This window comes from Notolepis coatsorum (genome assembly GCF_963971535.1).
Source record: "Notolepis coatsorum genome assembly, chromosome: 2".
In the NCBI taxonomy this organism is placed as follows: domain Eukaryota; kingdom Metazoa; phylum Chordata; class Actinopteri; order Aulopiformes; family Paralepididae; genus Notolepis; species Notolepis coatsorum.
Genome location: NC_140166.1, coordinates 18,132,892 through 18,146,533, shown reverse-complemented (window position 1 = coordinate 18,146,533; position 13,642 = coordinate 18,132,892). Strand labels below are relative to the sequence as shown.

General features: G+C 41.9%; 1 protein-coding gene across 1 annotated transcript in view; it reads left to right on the top strand.

Moving 5' to 3' along the window:
• The first annotated feature begins 3,284 nt into the window (after window positions 1-3,284).
• The window catches only part of phf19 (PHD finger protein 19), a 90,963-nt gene continuing 80,605 nt past the window's right edge, over window positions 3,285-13,642 (top strand). Inside the window, exon 1 of the mRNA XM_084308063.1 lies at window positions 3,285-3,450. The gene's annotated coding sequence lies outside the window, so the exon portion shown is untranslated. The remainder of the gene's footprint in view (window positions 3,451-13,642) is intronic.

The window sequence follows — 13,642 nt, the reverse complement described above, 5'->3', positions numbered from 1 at the left end:
GTACGACCATTTATTAATCAGAACGATGCTGAGAAGCTAATTCATGCATTCATATCTAGCCGGTTAGACTACTGTAATGCACTTTTCACAGGTCTCCCTAAGAAAACCACAGAGAGGCTTCAGCTAATCCAAAACTCTGCAGCCCGACTGCTAACTAGAACCAAAAGGAGAGAGCACATTAGTCCAGTCTTAGCCGCTTTACACTGGCTTCCTGTAACATTTAGAATTGACTTTAAGGTCCTTCTCCTTACATACAAAGCTCTAAATGGACAGGGACCTAGCTACATCGCCAACACTCTAATAAATTACACACCAGCAAGAACACTGCGATCATCAGCTGCTGGACTACTAGAGGCTCCCAGAAGCAGTCAAAAGAGGATCGGTAATGCAGCCTTTATCAACTATGCCCCAAAACTATGGAACAAACTACCCCAAAACATCAGGGAAGCCAACTCGCTAGACATCTTTAAAAGACAGCTTAAAACCTATCTCTTTGCTCAGGCATTTCACTGATAGATATCTGCTACCACCTAGTGGCAAGAGGAAACATCAGGGATATCCTGACACAACTTGTATTTATTCTTACCCTACCTACTCTTTTACACTGCCTATCAAATTCATGTGTCGGTTATTGCACTTTTTACTTCTTACTGATGACTATTTTTAAACTGAATAATTTTAAACTATTCTTATTATTTGCTATGCTCGCTCATGCCTGTATTTTTTATGTCCGTCGGTTATTGCACTTTTTAATTACTGAATAGAGAGCCTATTAGGATGCTAGATCCTAATGTGAAACACTATGCTTATGGCAGATCAATCAGCATGGATTGTCTGTAAACTTTAATACATGGCAGTTTGGTTTGTTAGAACAGACTGTAATCTTATGCTTATGGCAGATCAATCAGCATGGATTGTCTGTAAACTTTAATACATGGCAGTTTGGTTTGTTAGAACAGACTGTAATCTTCACTTGCTTATGGCAGATCAATCAGCATGGATTGTCTGTAAACTTTCACTTGCTTATGGCAGATCAATCAGCATGGATTGTCTGTAAACTTTATGCATTGTTGTCACTTGCCATATCTTGCTATGCTCGCTCATGCCTGTATTTTTTATGTCCGTTCTATTTTATAATTTTTATTTTATTTTATTTTATTTTTATTTTACTATTTTTAAACCGAATCATTTTAAACTATTCTTACTATTTGTGTTACTGAAAACTGTAAGCGGAGAGCCTATTGGGATGCTAGATCCTAATGTGAAACACTGTGATTCTACCTGTCTATCTTTTTATGCTCGCTTATGCCTGTATTTTTTACTGTTGTGAAGCACTTTGAACTGCAACCTCTGTATGAAAAGTGCTATACAAATAAAGTTATTATTTATTATTATTATTATCTGGTCTGAAAACAAGGAGTACTCCATTCTCGAGACAGCACCACTACCAGGATCTGGCCGGTAATGCACTTTTACGAATTGTTGTGGGAGTTGTAGTATTATGTAGTATCACTTGGATTGACTTAATTATTGCCGATGCCTTTTGTAGACTACACTGTGGCCGGTAGAATGACAGAGTTAATGTCAAGCCCTGCTGGTATTTCATAAATGTCTAGATGTAACAGTACTGTCTATCTGTATGTCATATTGTCATGTTATGATGAATTGAAAATGGGGGACCCTGATGTAAACAAGACGAAAGTTGTGTATGTCGTAAACAAGGAGAGAGAGAGAGAGAGAGAGAGAGAGAGAGAGAGAGAGAGAGAGAGAGAGAGAGAGAGAGAGAGAGAGAGAGAGAGAGAGAGAGAGAGAGAGAGAGAGAGAGAGAGAGAGAGAGAGAGAGCCCCCCCCCCCCTCATCCGCATGCGCAGTAGTGCAAAACAAGGTCCGAAGCCCCGCCCACGCACAGTCAAACCTAGTCCACGCCACGAAACACCGCCTCAAACCTAGTCCAAGCCACGAAGCCCCGCCCAGACGTTGGGCTCTGTGGCTCTGCAGATATACCCTACTACTAGTACTCGGAGGCGTGTTGCTTTTTAACAGCGGAGGAGTGCAAGAATGTGACAATGTGACCATGTGACCGCGGCAGCGCGAGAGAGCGGCAGTGCGGAAATAGGCTGTCTATTGCCATTCTCTAAGACAAACGCTAACCTTAACCAGCTCCTTAACAGCGCCTAAACTTAACCCTTCTAACCTTAACCAACTCCGAAACAATGCCTAACCTTAACCTTAACCTTAACCATGCCTAACCTTAACCTTAACCATAGAAAGAATATTGCCATTCTCTAAGACAAACTCTAACCTTAACCAGCTCCTTAACAGCGCCTAAACTTAACCATTCTAACCTTAACCAACTCCGAAACAATGCCTAACCTTAACCTTAACCATGCCTAACCTTAACCGGCGAAAGAATACATGTTAAAAAAAATTAAAATAAAAAATGGATGGGATTCAAACTTGTCACCAACAGGATCGCACGACCGCAGCGCTGCCAGGTGAGCTAGGCTTCGAATGAAAATCATGGCGGATTACGGCTACATAATGCTGCAAGCTCTGCCGCTCCGCTCTGCCGCTCCGCTCTGCGGCTGCCGCGCCTGCCGCGGGGCGTGTCGCAGCCAATAAGGGAAAACGCGGAAGCACTCGGCAGCACTCCTCCGCTGTTAATAAGCAATAGGCTACTCGGAGCTCCGTCTGCTGGGAACGAGGTTACCGTCTGATACATAGATATCTATAGAACACTAGATAGCTTAAGGCGGAGTCACCAGCGTCACTGAACCGCCGCCATCTTGCTCCAGTTAGCCTTGAGTGAGAGTGAGTGAGCTGCACAGACAAAAATACTCATAACTCGCTGAAATATTGACGGATTTACAAACGGGTTGGTTTGCTATAAACATCAAAGATGTAGTTATGATACTGCATACTTATAAAACATTTTTTTTTTAAAGATGTTTTTTTTTTTTTTTACAAACCGCTTGAATCATAGCCACGTTAATAATGCTTGTAATAAACCAAACCGTTTGTAAATCCGTCAATATTTCAGCGAGTTATGAGTATTTTTGTCTGTGCAGCTCACTCACTCTCACTCAAGGCTAACTGGAGCAAGATGGCGGCGGTTCAGTGACGTCGCTCTCCATTGGCCGGCAGCGCGGGCAAGCTATCTAGTGTTCTATATATATCTATGGTCTGATAGCAATGACGTGATGACGCGTTATGTAAATGATGACGGAGAGCTGCAGTGATTCGCGGGAAAAGTTAAAAAATGGCGACGGGAGTTTGAAGTTTAGCGGCCAGCAGAGAGAGAGACAGTCACACACACACACGGAGACAGACAGAAAGACACAGAGACAGTTTGTAAACAGTTGGACTAAAGACGTTGGATGTTTTTAAAGCTCTTCTAGGATCACAGCGGAGGTTCCAGGCTCGTTGTCGGATAGAAACAGCGTCTATAAGGTAAGAATGCTGCTCCTCTCAGGTCGTCATGTTTCTGCTAGATACACTCACTCACAGCAGAGAATATATATGATGTATATATATATTCTCTGCTGTGAGTGTGACGGATCCATTGACATATTGACGTTACTGTATGTCAGGCTGGTGTGTGCGTGTGTGTGTGCGTGTGTGTGGCTACTTCTATAGATCTAGATGCAGTTGCAGTGAAATGTCAAAATCCCCTGAAGGCCCCTCCCTCCCCTGACGGTTTAGTGTGGTAGATGGATGAGTCATCTGTCTCTTTCGGTCTCACTATCTGTCTTCTCTCTTTCTGTCTCTTTATCTGTCTGTCTCTCGGTCTGTCTCTCTTGTGTCGAGCTCTCTCTGTCTCTGCAAGTCTGTCTCTCTGTCTGCCTCTCTGTCTGTCCAGGACCATCTATATCAGTCTCTTTCTTTCTCTCTGTACCGGATTCTTGTACCGGATCTCCTCTCTGGTAAACAAGAATACCCTGAAGACTCTGGCAGGAGCACTCATTCAGGGGTACTACGACTATGCGTGCACCTCATGGTACCAAAGCACCTCAAAGGCGCTAAAAACAAAATTACAAACATCTCAAAACAAACTGGTCAGACTACTGCTTGACCTTACTCCTAGAACCCACCTCACCCCTGCCCACTTTGACAACCTAGGATGGCTTAGAGTAGACGACAGAGTACAGCAACTTGCAATGGGCCTGGTCTACAAGATACACTACATGACCAAGGTACCCATGTACATGTCAAAATACTTCCCAAAGGTCAGTGAATACCACGATCACAACACCAGAGGGAGCTCCACAAATCATGTTAAACCCAGATTCGGCTCAAATAAGGGACTAAACACGTTTCGCAATTATGCCACATCAATGTGGAACGCCCTACCCAAAGCTGTAAAGGAATGTGGATCACTACCCACTTTCAAAACCTCTCTCAAGGGACACCTACGGGAGACTGCAATTCAACACTGGCCCCTGTAAATATCCTAACCCAACCCCCTCCAATGTACAGTCATTTACCTAGTATGGTTTTGTCAATAGTCCAATGTACAATTTTGTTTGTTTGTACAGTGTCCCCCCCCCCCCTCAATGTACAGTTTTGCTTGTATATACAGTGTGCCCCCCCCCCCCCCCAACCACCTCCAATGTAGATTACCCAGTATGGTTGTCAATATCCCAGTGTACCCAACCCCCCCCCACCCAACCTCCTCCAATGTACAGTTTCTACGTCAAATGTATATACTCCCTTTTCCTGACTCCTTCTGTATCACAAACAGTACTGTATTTGCAAATCTGGTATGTCATAAATGTATAGATGTAGCAGTACTGACTATCTGTATGTCATGTATGTCATATATGTCCTGATGAATTGAAAATGGGGGACCCTGATGTAAACAAGACGAAAGTCTTTCTCTGGTCTGCATCCCCTTAACAATTGTGTGTATTGAGCTGTACTGTATTGTACCCATTCTGCAATCTGTTAATAAAGTTTTCAATCAATCAATCAATGTCTGTGTCTCTTTCTCTCTCCCTCCATCTCTCTGTCTCTTTCCCTCTAGTTGTCTCTGTCTGTATCTGTTTCTCTCTCTAGGTCTCTCTGTCTGTAGCTGTCTCTCTCTGTCTATTACTGCTAAAAATTATGTTTTCTCCAGGGCAGCTCCCAGGCTCTGGAACCCTCTCCCACAAGACATTAGAGACTCAAAGTCGCTCTCTCTTTCCCAATCCCACCTCAACACTCTTCTGCTGTTCTCTACTGTCTTTTCTTCACCCCCTCATCCATCCTTGTGTGTTTGTGTTGTTTGTCTCACTTCCACCTTAGTGTGAAGCCACTTTGAGCTTTATAAGAGCTCTGTAAATGTCTTGAATTTATAATTCCTTCATGCACAGAGGCACAGAGCAGCTGTGGCATGTTTTTGTTTTCCTTTTCATGGAAACGTTGCTGTTATGAACTCATGTGAAATGTGATTAAAGCTTCTTCAGCAGTGTCATATATATGACTGTTAAAAGCTCCGTCTGATCTTATATTTTGCGCTACGGACGCTTCGTATCCAGGTAAATTCACACAGTCAGGGCTGTACGCTAAGCTTTTTCACTAGGGGCACACTTGCCCCTAAATGAGAAATTTAGGGGCAAAGAATATTTTTTAGGGGCAAATTTTTAAATAACTATTTTACCATTATAGTAGGGCTGGGCGATATGGCCTCTAAATGATATCGTGATATTTTGACATGCATCAAAAATGCTTGATTTAACCCTTTGATGCATACAGTCACGCCAATATGATGATTATAATAAGTCCCTGCAACATATGTTTGCATTATTAAACCATGAAGATGCTTTAAAAAATAATTTAATGAAAATGTACTAAGAGTAGTCTACTGACACACTAATAAAAAAATTTATTTACATCTAAGACAATTTATATAAAAACTATTGGGTGCCTTTTACACAGTACTGTGTTTTCTATCCACTTTAGCCAAACACACACACACACATATATATATATACACACACACTACTGTGAGAAAATAATAATCACACAGACTTAATGATTTTAGAATATTTCAGATAATGAAATTAAATGTTTATATCATCAACTATCCAGTTAGTATTTATACTGTGTGTAACATTTGGCTACTTTAAATCATTGAATGTAGAGAGAGAGCGAGAGAGAGAGAGAGAGAGAGAGAGAGGGGGCGAGAACGAACAAGAGAGCCAGCCCCCCCCCTTCGCGTTTTGATAGTCTAAGCTGCCGTAGGTGATGACGTCACAATGTAAACAGGAAGAGATGGAGACACACGGAGATGGAAATTCAATGATATACAGAAATGAATAACTAATAAATATGAAGTTATGTTTAAACTTCTGTTGTCAAGCGTTGTCAATATAACTCACCCCCTTTCCTCACGAATGGAACTAGTCTTGTGGAGTCCGCTTTGACCGTTTTCCAGGGTTAGCAGAGATCGCTAGTTAGCTTAGCATAATCCTAATGGTAGCTACCGTTAGCTCATTGCTCGTGTCAATTAAATTGCATGTTATTAAAGGTCCGCGCTGGTCTGTCTAATGAAATTACAACCGCAACATTATATTGCACTGTACAGCCCTGGTTGTAGGCTAATGTTTTACTACAATTTGTATGGATTAATTTAGGAGTGAAATGCGAATGAAGGGTTGAAATCACCACTCGCAAGCTTGCCCCCAGATATTATTTTAAACTCGCACGGACCAAATTAGGGGGCAATTTGCGATCATATCATCGCAGTGTACAGGCCTGACAGTTATGAACTTAACCTGATAATGTCAATGATTATAACAACACAAGCACCTGATAATGTCAACGAGTATAACAACACAAGCACCTGATAATGTCAACGAGTATAACGACACAACCGATATCAACGATTATAACAATACAAGCACCTGATAATGTCAACGATTATAACACCATATCCTGTCACAAGCCCAGGCATCTGTCTGGGGTCTTACCTGACATCTTCAACCTGTCACTAGTAGGCATGTGCCGGTATGACATTTTGATGGTATGATAACCTTGGGCAAAAATACCATGGTTTCACGGTACTCTGTAAAATCCCATTGAACAAAACATCTTTTTATTACAGTGCACAAACGCACATCTTTTCTGTAAGTGTTATTTATGAATGTGTAAAGACTGTCTGTATTACACACAGAGGGAACTGTCTGACCACTTTCAAACTAAGTACAGAACAAAAAATACTTCCAAATAAACGTTAATGATTATGAATAATTATGTAGGCTACATGTCAAAAGGGCAATACGTTTTGTTTATGTAATCTACTTGCACAGATGTATGTTATATAGCCTAGTACTATTCTTACTGGATTAAACATATCCATTTTTATACTCCAAAAAAGGGCCATAAGAATAGTTCACATTGCAGGTTATCGTGATCACACAAACATATAATTTTTTTTTGATCCACTTTTTCTCCCATTAAAATTTTTTCTCCCATCCCAATTTCGTATCATCCAATTCAACCCTCCCCTGTCTCGAACGCTGTTTCTTGCCTCCCACAAGCCGGCTGCAATGTGGACTAAGTCATACATAGCACGAGTCCCCTCCGATACTCTAGGTAACAGCAGTCGCATCTTTTCACCTGCGCGGCGCGATCTTTCAGCGTCGGGGGTCTGCGCTTTGGAGGGGCGCCGCCGCCGCCCCCATCGCTTCCTGATTCTACTGCGCAGGCGCACCAACCGACCTGTAGGAGTCGCTGTCCACAACGCCCGATCCCCACCCATCAGTTTCCCACCCCCTAATACGGCCAATGTGTATTAGTACGGACGACCAGCTAAACTGAAAGCAAATGTGGAGCGCTGGGCTCGAACTGACGAGCCCAGCGTCTCCAGCATTTCGTGGCGAGTGCCTTGCCCACTACGCCACGTAGCCGCCCGGCACCCAAGAGTTTTTATATAAATTGTCTTGGATGTAAATACACTTTCTTATTAGTGTGTCAGTAGACTACTCTTAGTACATTTTCATTAAATTATTTTTTAAAGCATCTTCATGGTTTAATAATGCAAACATATGTGACTGTATGCATCAAAGGGTTAAATCAAGCATTTTTAAGTGCTTTAGAGGAAATGTAAAAATATCGTGATATATATCGTGTATCGCGATATGGCCAAAAAATATCGCGATATCATTTAGAGGCCATATCGCCCAGCCCTACCTAAACGTCATGACTCAGATCTGCTGGTGACCGGAGGGGGGGGGGGGGGGGGGGGGGTCGTTTATAATGCAATGACCGACGTTAAATGTTTCATGTAGTATGGGTGATATATTGATCATAGCAGTTTGTATGGATAATAATAATCAAAAACGCTGAAACTCACCGCAGCTTCCTCGTAGCGATGGGGGATGATACTGGAGCAAAAAGATCGCTATTATGGGATGTTGATCTAGGCCAGTGTTTCTCAAAGTGGGGGGCGCAGAGGCATGACAGGGGGGGCCTTGAGATTTTTTTTTTTTTTTTTGGATTACAGAAAATTATCACTAAAGTGCTATCTGTTGCAGCTGCACTGTTCTCCATGAAAATACCATATTTGGATAAGTTTGACCATTTCTCAAAATTTGAAAATCATTATTTAATAAAACACAGAAAAGGATCACCAAGTTACTCTCGATAAAAGAAAAACTTTACAGACAACATTGAGACAAAGCTTCCTGACACATCTCCATCCAAATCTTGGAAGAACTCATTGAAATCTCATCTGATACCACCTGGAGAGCTAGTTTCAGAGTGTGGTGCTGAGTACCAAGTATCTCATGATGCAGCCGTTAAGGTGTTGATACCATTCAGCACCACATGTCTGTATGAAGCTGGCTTTTCATCCATGACAGCTCTGAAAACAAAATATAGGGCCAAGTTGAGCCTTGAGGATGACATGCGTGTTGCCTTGTCAAAGACTGACAGCAATAAAGACTGCTTATTTCCTATGTTCGCTTTGTAAATTCCCAGTCACTGAGTGAAGATCTGCTGTTTTGCAAATATGTCAAAAACAGAGCGACAGCTGATGAGCTCTTCAAAATTATTGACAGTTACCTGACAGAACATGGACTGAAATGGGAGAACTGTGTGGGCTTTTGCTCTGACGGTGCGCAGGCCATGGCAGGGAAAAGGAGGGGGCTACAGGCGCTCATCAAGGGGGTCTCGCCAAACGCGCAATGGACGCACTGTTAATTCACAGAGAGGCGCCAGCGTCAAGACAGCTTAGCCCTGAGCTGAATGAGGTTTTGACAGAAGTTATAAACGTGGTAAATTTCATCAAAACCCGAGCCCTGAAAGCGCGCCTGTTCTCTGCGCTGTGTGAGGAGATGGGAGCTGACCATTCTGCAGTGCTGTTTCACAGCGAGGCAAGGTGGCTCTCGCGAGGGAAGGTGTTGTCAATTTGAAAGGTCACGATATTGGTGTTATTTCAATAAATTTAAACATGGCCCATTTCATGACTATTTTGTTGGGGCGAGGGGGGGGGGGGCCCAAGATATTTTGTTCCGCCAAAGGGGGGCCTGACAGAAAAAGTTTGAGAAGCACTGATCTAGGCGAACCATTTCCGGGTTGTATAATACTATATACGTCCAAATAATGTTGTTTATCGAGTTATGGCAACAGATCGATTATCCAGTGTGTCCAGATGGAGTCCGGAATAGGGAGACACACCGGCGTCACAATTATCAACATCCGGTTGTAACTCGCCGATCGGCCACCAGGTGGCGGTGTTGAAGCGTTGGAGAGTTGAGCGGAGTCCTACAGCACCAGTCAATGATCCGTGGGTGAAATATGAATACCATGACAGAAATTTGAAATATTGATCTCAAAGACGCTGTAAAACGTCATTGGCAGATTACGCATGGCGAGGAATGACGTCTTAACACGTCATTGGCGATTAAAGGGTTAAGCATAATATACCATTGATTAATATTTAATCCAAAACTGATCGATATTCTATTTTTAATTTAGTACAGTTATTGACAATCATTGGTTACCCCACATGACAGATGGTCGCCCTAAATGATGAGAAAACAACAGGTCGTTAAAAGTCTATTTAAAATGTACACAATACAGTTCAGACGAAAGAAAACTGAACAAAGTTTTTATTACAATAAAAAAGAACATTCAAATATTAAAGGGGACATGCATTGCTATTCCTAGCACTATTTGGGCAACTTTACACAATTCCTGTGAGTCTATGAAAGACACCTGTAAGGTTTATTTAAAAATCATTGTTTTATATTTCTAAGGGAGTACTCAAAAGCATCATTTTCCAGCCTCAGGATTCTAGCCTGTTATTGGCTGGGCTCCGCCCATAAGCACTTTCAGTGACAGTCACCCACACAGCGTGATACGAGAGAGAGAGAGAGAGAGAGAGATGCAGGGAGCGAAATTAACTTTTTGACTCACCGGCCAGTGGCGGGTAGATGGGAAGAATCTACCCGCCAAGGATTTTATTTAAATAAAATATATATTATATAATCATACTTGTAGTTGTATTATCTGCGAGACATCGCCACCACGCAATAAGTCAAAATGCTCGCTATCTGCAAACAGCTCCACTGTCTGTGTGTATACTTGAGTAGCCTCCAGCTCCAGCAAGGATTCTCCGGCCCTGCAGCTAGACCCTATATTCAGCTAGACCCTACATTCAGCATGCAAGGATTCTCCGGCGATGCAGCTGGACCCTATTGGTATAACGTTACGGTTTTGTCAAATCACATTCAACATGCCCTCAGCTAGAATACGCATTCAATCAATGTTATAAGACATTGATATCAGGAGCTATCTGTAGCTACTGCTAGCCCGGTAGATAACGTTAAGACAATTTAGTTTACTGGGACAGATAGATCTAAGTGAGCTAGCTAACGCGAGCTAGCTAACGAGGGAACGGAGGTATTATGCAGCTCATGGAGGTCCGATCTAGACTAGAGCAGACTGCTACTATTATGAGAGCTTAACGTTAGCACTAGAGCTGCGGGCGAGCTGCTACCATTCTGAGAGCTTAACGTTAGCACTAGATGCTGCGGGCGAGCTGCTACCATTCTGAGAGCTTAACGTTAGCACTAGAGCTGCGGGCGAGCTGCTATCATTCTGAGAGCTTAACGTTAGCACTAGAGCTGCGGGCGAGCTGCTATCATTCTGAGAGCTTAACGTTAGCACTAGAGCTGCGGGCGAGCTGCTATCATTCTGAGAGCTTAACGTTAGCAGTGGCACTAGAGCTGCGGGCCGCTCTGTGTTGATACGAGCAGAAGCCAATAGCATCCCGCTGCAGGGCTGGCCCGGCTGGGCGGATATGACTCGTTGCCACGTTTTTTTTCAAAATAAGAATATCATACGAACCGAATGCTGCTAACTGCCGGAGCCATCGATATTATGACTCTAGCTGCGCTTGGGCCGGAAATGAGACCCGCACAGATTTTCAAAATAAGAGTATCGTTATGAACTACACGTCCACACGCCACACGGCGGGCAGGGCTCTCAGTGGCAAGCGCCAAAGGTAAAAACTGAGCGCCCCTGGCGGGCGGCGGGCTTTAATTTCGCCCCCTGGGGGCGGGGCTAGGGGGTGGCTACTTGGGCTCAAGCCCCGAATGTTTTCTGAAAAGCCCGGAATCTATTAAAAAATAAATAAAAATCTTTTTTGACAATTAATCATTGTTACATGAAAATATGTTTGCACCAGATTTAGCAGAAGCTAATTTCTAGCTGTAGTCTATCCAGCTGCTAACTGTATTTTGTTATGGTAGACTCAGACCTAAGCTTTAAATCACAATCAACAAGTTGACAAAAACATAATTCTTCCACCTTAGAAACATAGCTAAAGTACGGCCATTTATAAATCAAAAGGACGCTGAAAACCAGATCCATGCCTTTATCTCAAGCCGACTCGACTACTGTAATGCACTCCTTACCGGCCTCCCGAAAAAATACGATGATAACTATTTTATTGCAATGCACTATTGCATTATTTTATTCTATTTTACTAACTATTTTATTGCACTGCACTATTTTACTTTGTATCAGTGATAATCAAACCGTAAACAAAGACTCATATTAACACTTTCAGCGCCAGATGGCGCTGTTTACTGTTACTGTTGAAAGGCCAGCGCCTTTTATCGGGATACGTGGCTGTGTTTGCAGGCCTAAAGCTATATTATAGATTATAGCTATGGATCTAATAATATAGTCGATTGTCATTGAGTTTCTTCCGGTCAAGATGCAAAAAACAGATAATTTTTCCATCCATACATTTCCGTTTTATACCGTCGTGAATATGAGTGTAGTTTCAGGGTGGTCTGGTGTCATTTCCAAAATGACAGACACCAAGCCACATCGTTTCAAATAGAGTACAATAGCGGCCGCAAGGTGTTAGGCGGCGGTATTGGACTTTTGAGATCTCAGACCCATCCCCAGTGATAACACAGGCTGCCGGCATGTCTTTATGAATGGAAATATCGAATAGGGCTGGGCGATATAACGATAACGATAAATATCGCGATATATTTTAATAATCGATATCGAATATCGAAAAAAAAAAAAAAATCGAAAAATCTTTTTTTTTTTTTTTTTTTTTTTTTAATTTTTTTTTTTACCTGCAACAGGGCAGTTTTAAAACCAGAGACAGTGGACAGACTTGTCTTTCTTGCCTGCAACTTAAAGTAATGGCTTTGCTTGTCCAAATGACAATACTGACCAAATTCAGATTTCTTTTTCTCTTGTCCATTTATTTTGTTTGCTTTCTAATTTAAAATACATTTTGAAACCGTCTGTACACAGTAGGCTATGTCTGCTAGCAGAACTAGACTCCAGTCACGAGTCACAGTGCACATGTGCGGTGGTTTGTCCACCAAAAAAGCGCCAAAAGATCGAAAATAAACTAGCAGAGCCAGAACTGTTCAACTCCTCTGGAGCCACAGCCAGCAGAGAAGCCGGTTTACTTTAGCTTTTAAACCAGCTGCAGCCTGAGAACTGGAGTGTGAGGGGATGTAACACTAAAGATGGCGGCAATGACAAAGAATTGCTGCAAAATAAACATACATCTGTTGTTAAAAAAAAAAAAAAAAAAAGGGAATTTTTTTTTATACTTATAACAATTCGATAATTATCGATATCGAGAAATAAAATAAAATTATCATATCGTTATCGCGATATGATTTTTTTCCATATCGCCCAGCCCTAAAAGGAAACGACGATGAAAACCCGACTATACTCTGGTTTTCGGGGGTCCTGGCGCTCAACGTTCGGCAAGTTAACCCTAGATCTTAGATCCTAATATGAAAAACGATGTGATTTAATGTTCTATGTCTTACCTTGACTTTGTCTATTTTACTGCTATCTATTTTATGCTTTATGTCTGCACTTTATGCATTGCTCTTGATCTGCCAACGTTGTGCTCATTTTATGCCTGTCTTTTTGTACTGCTGTGAAGCACTTTGAGCTGCAATTCTTGTATGAAAGGTGCTATACAAACAGTGTATTATTATTATTATTATTATTATTATTATTATTATTATTATTATTATTATTATTATTATTATTATTATTATTATTATAAATTATTATAGTTTGCTTCATTAATTAAAGGGTGTGAATTTAAGTGTTCTCTAGTGCCTTTTGTCTGCTTTAAGGTGGTGGTATATAGGCCTGCCGC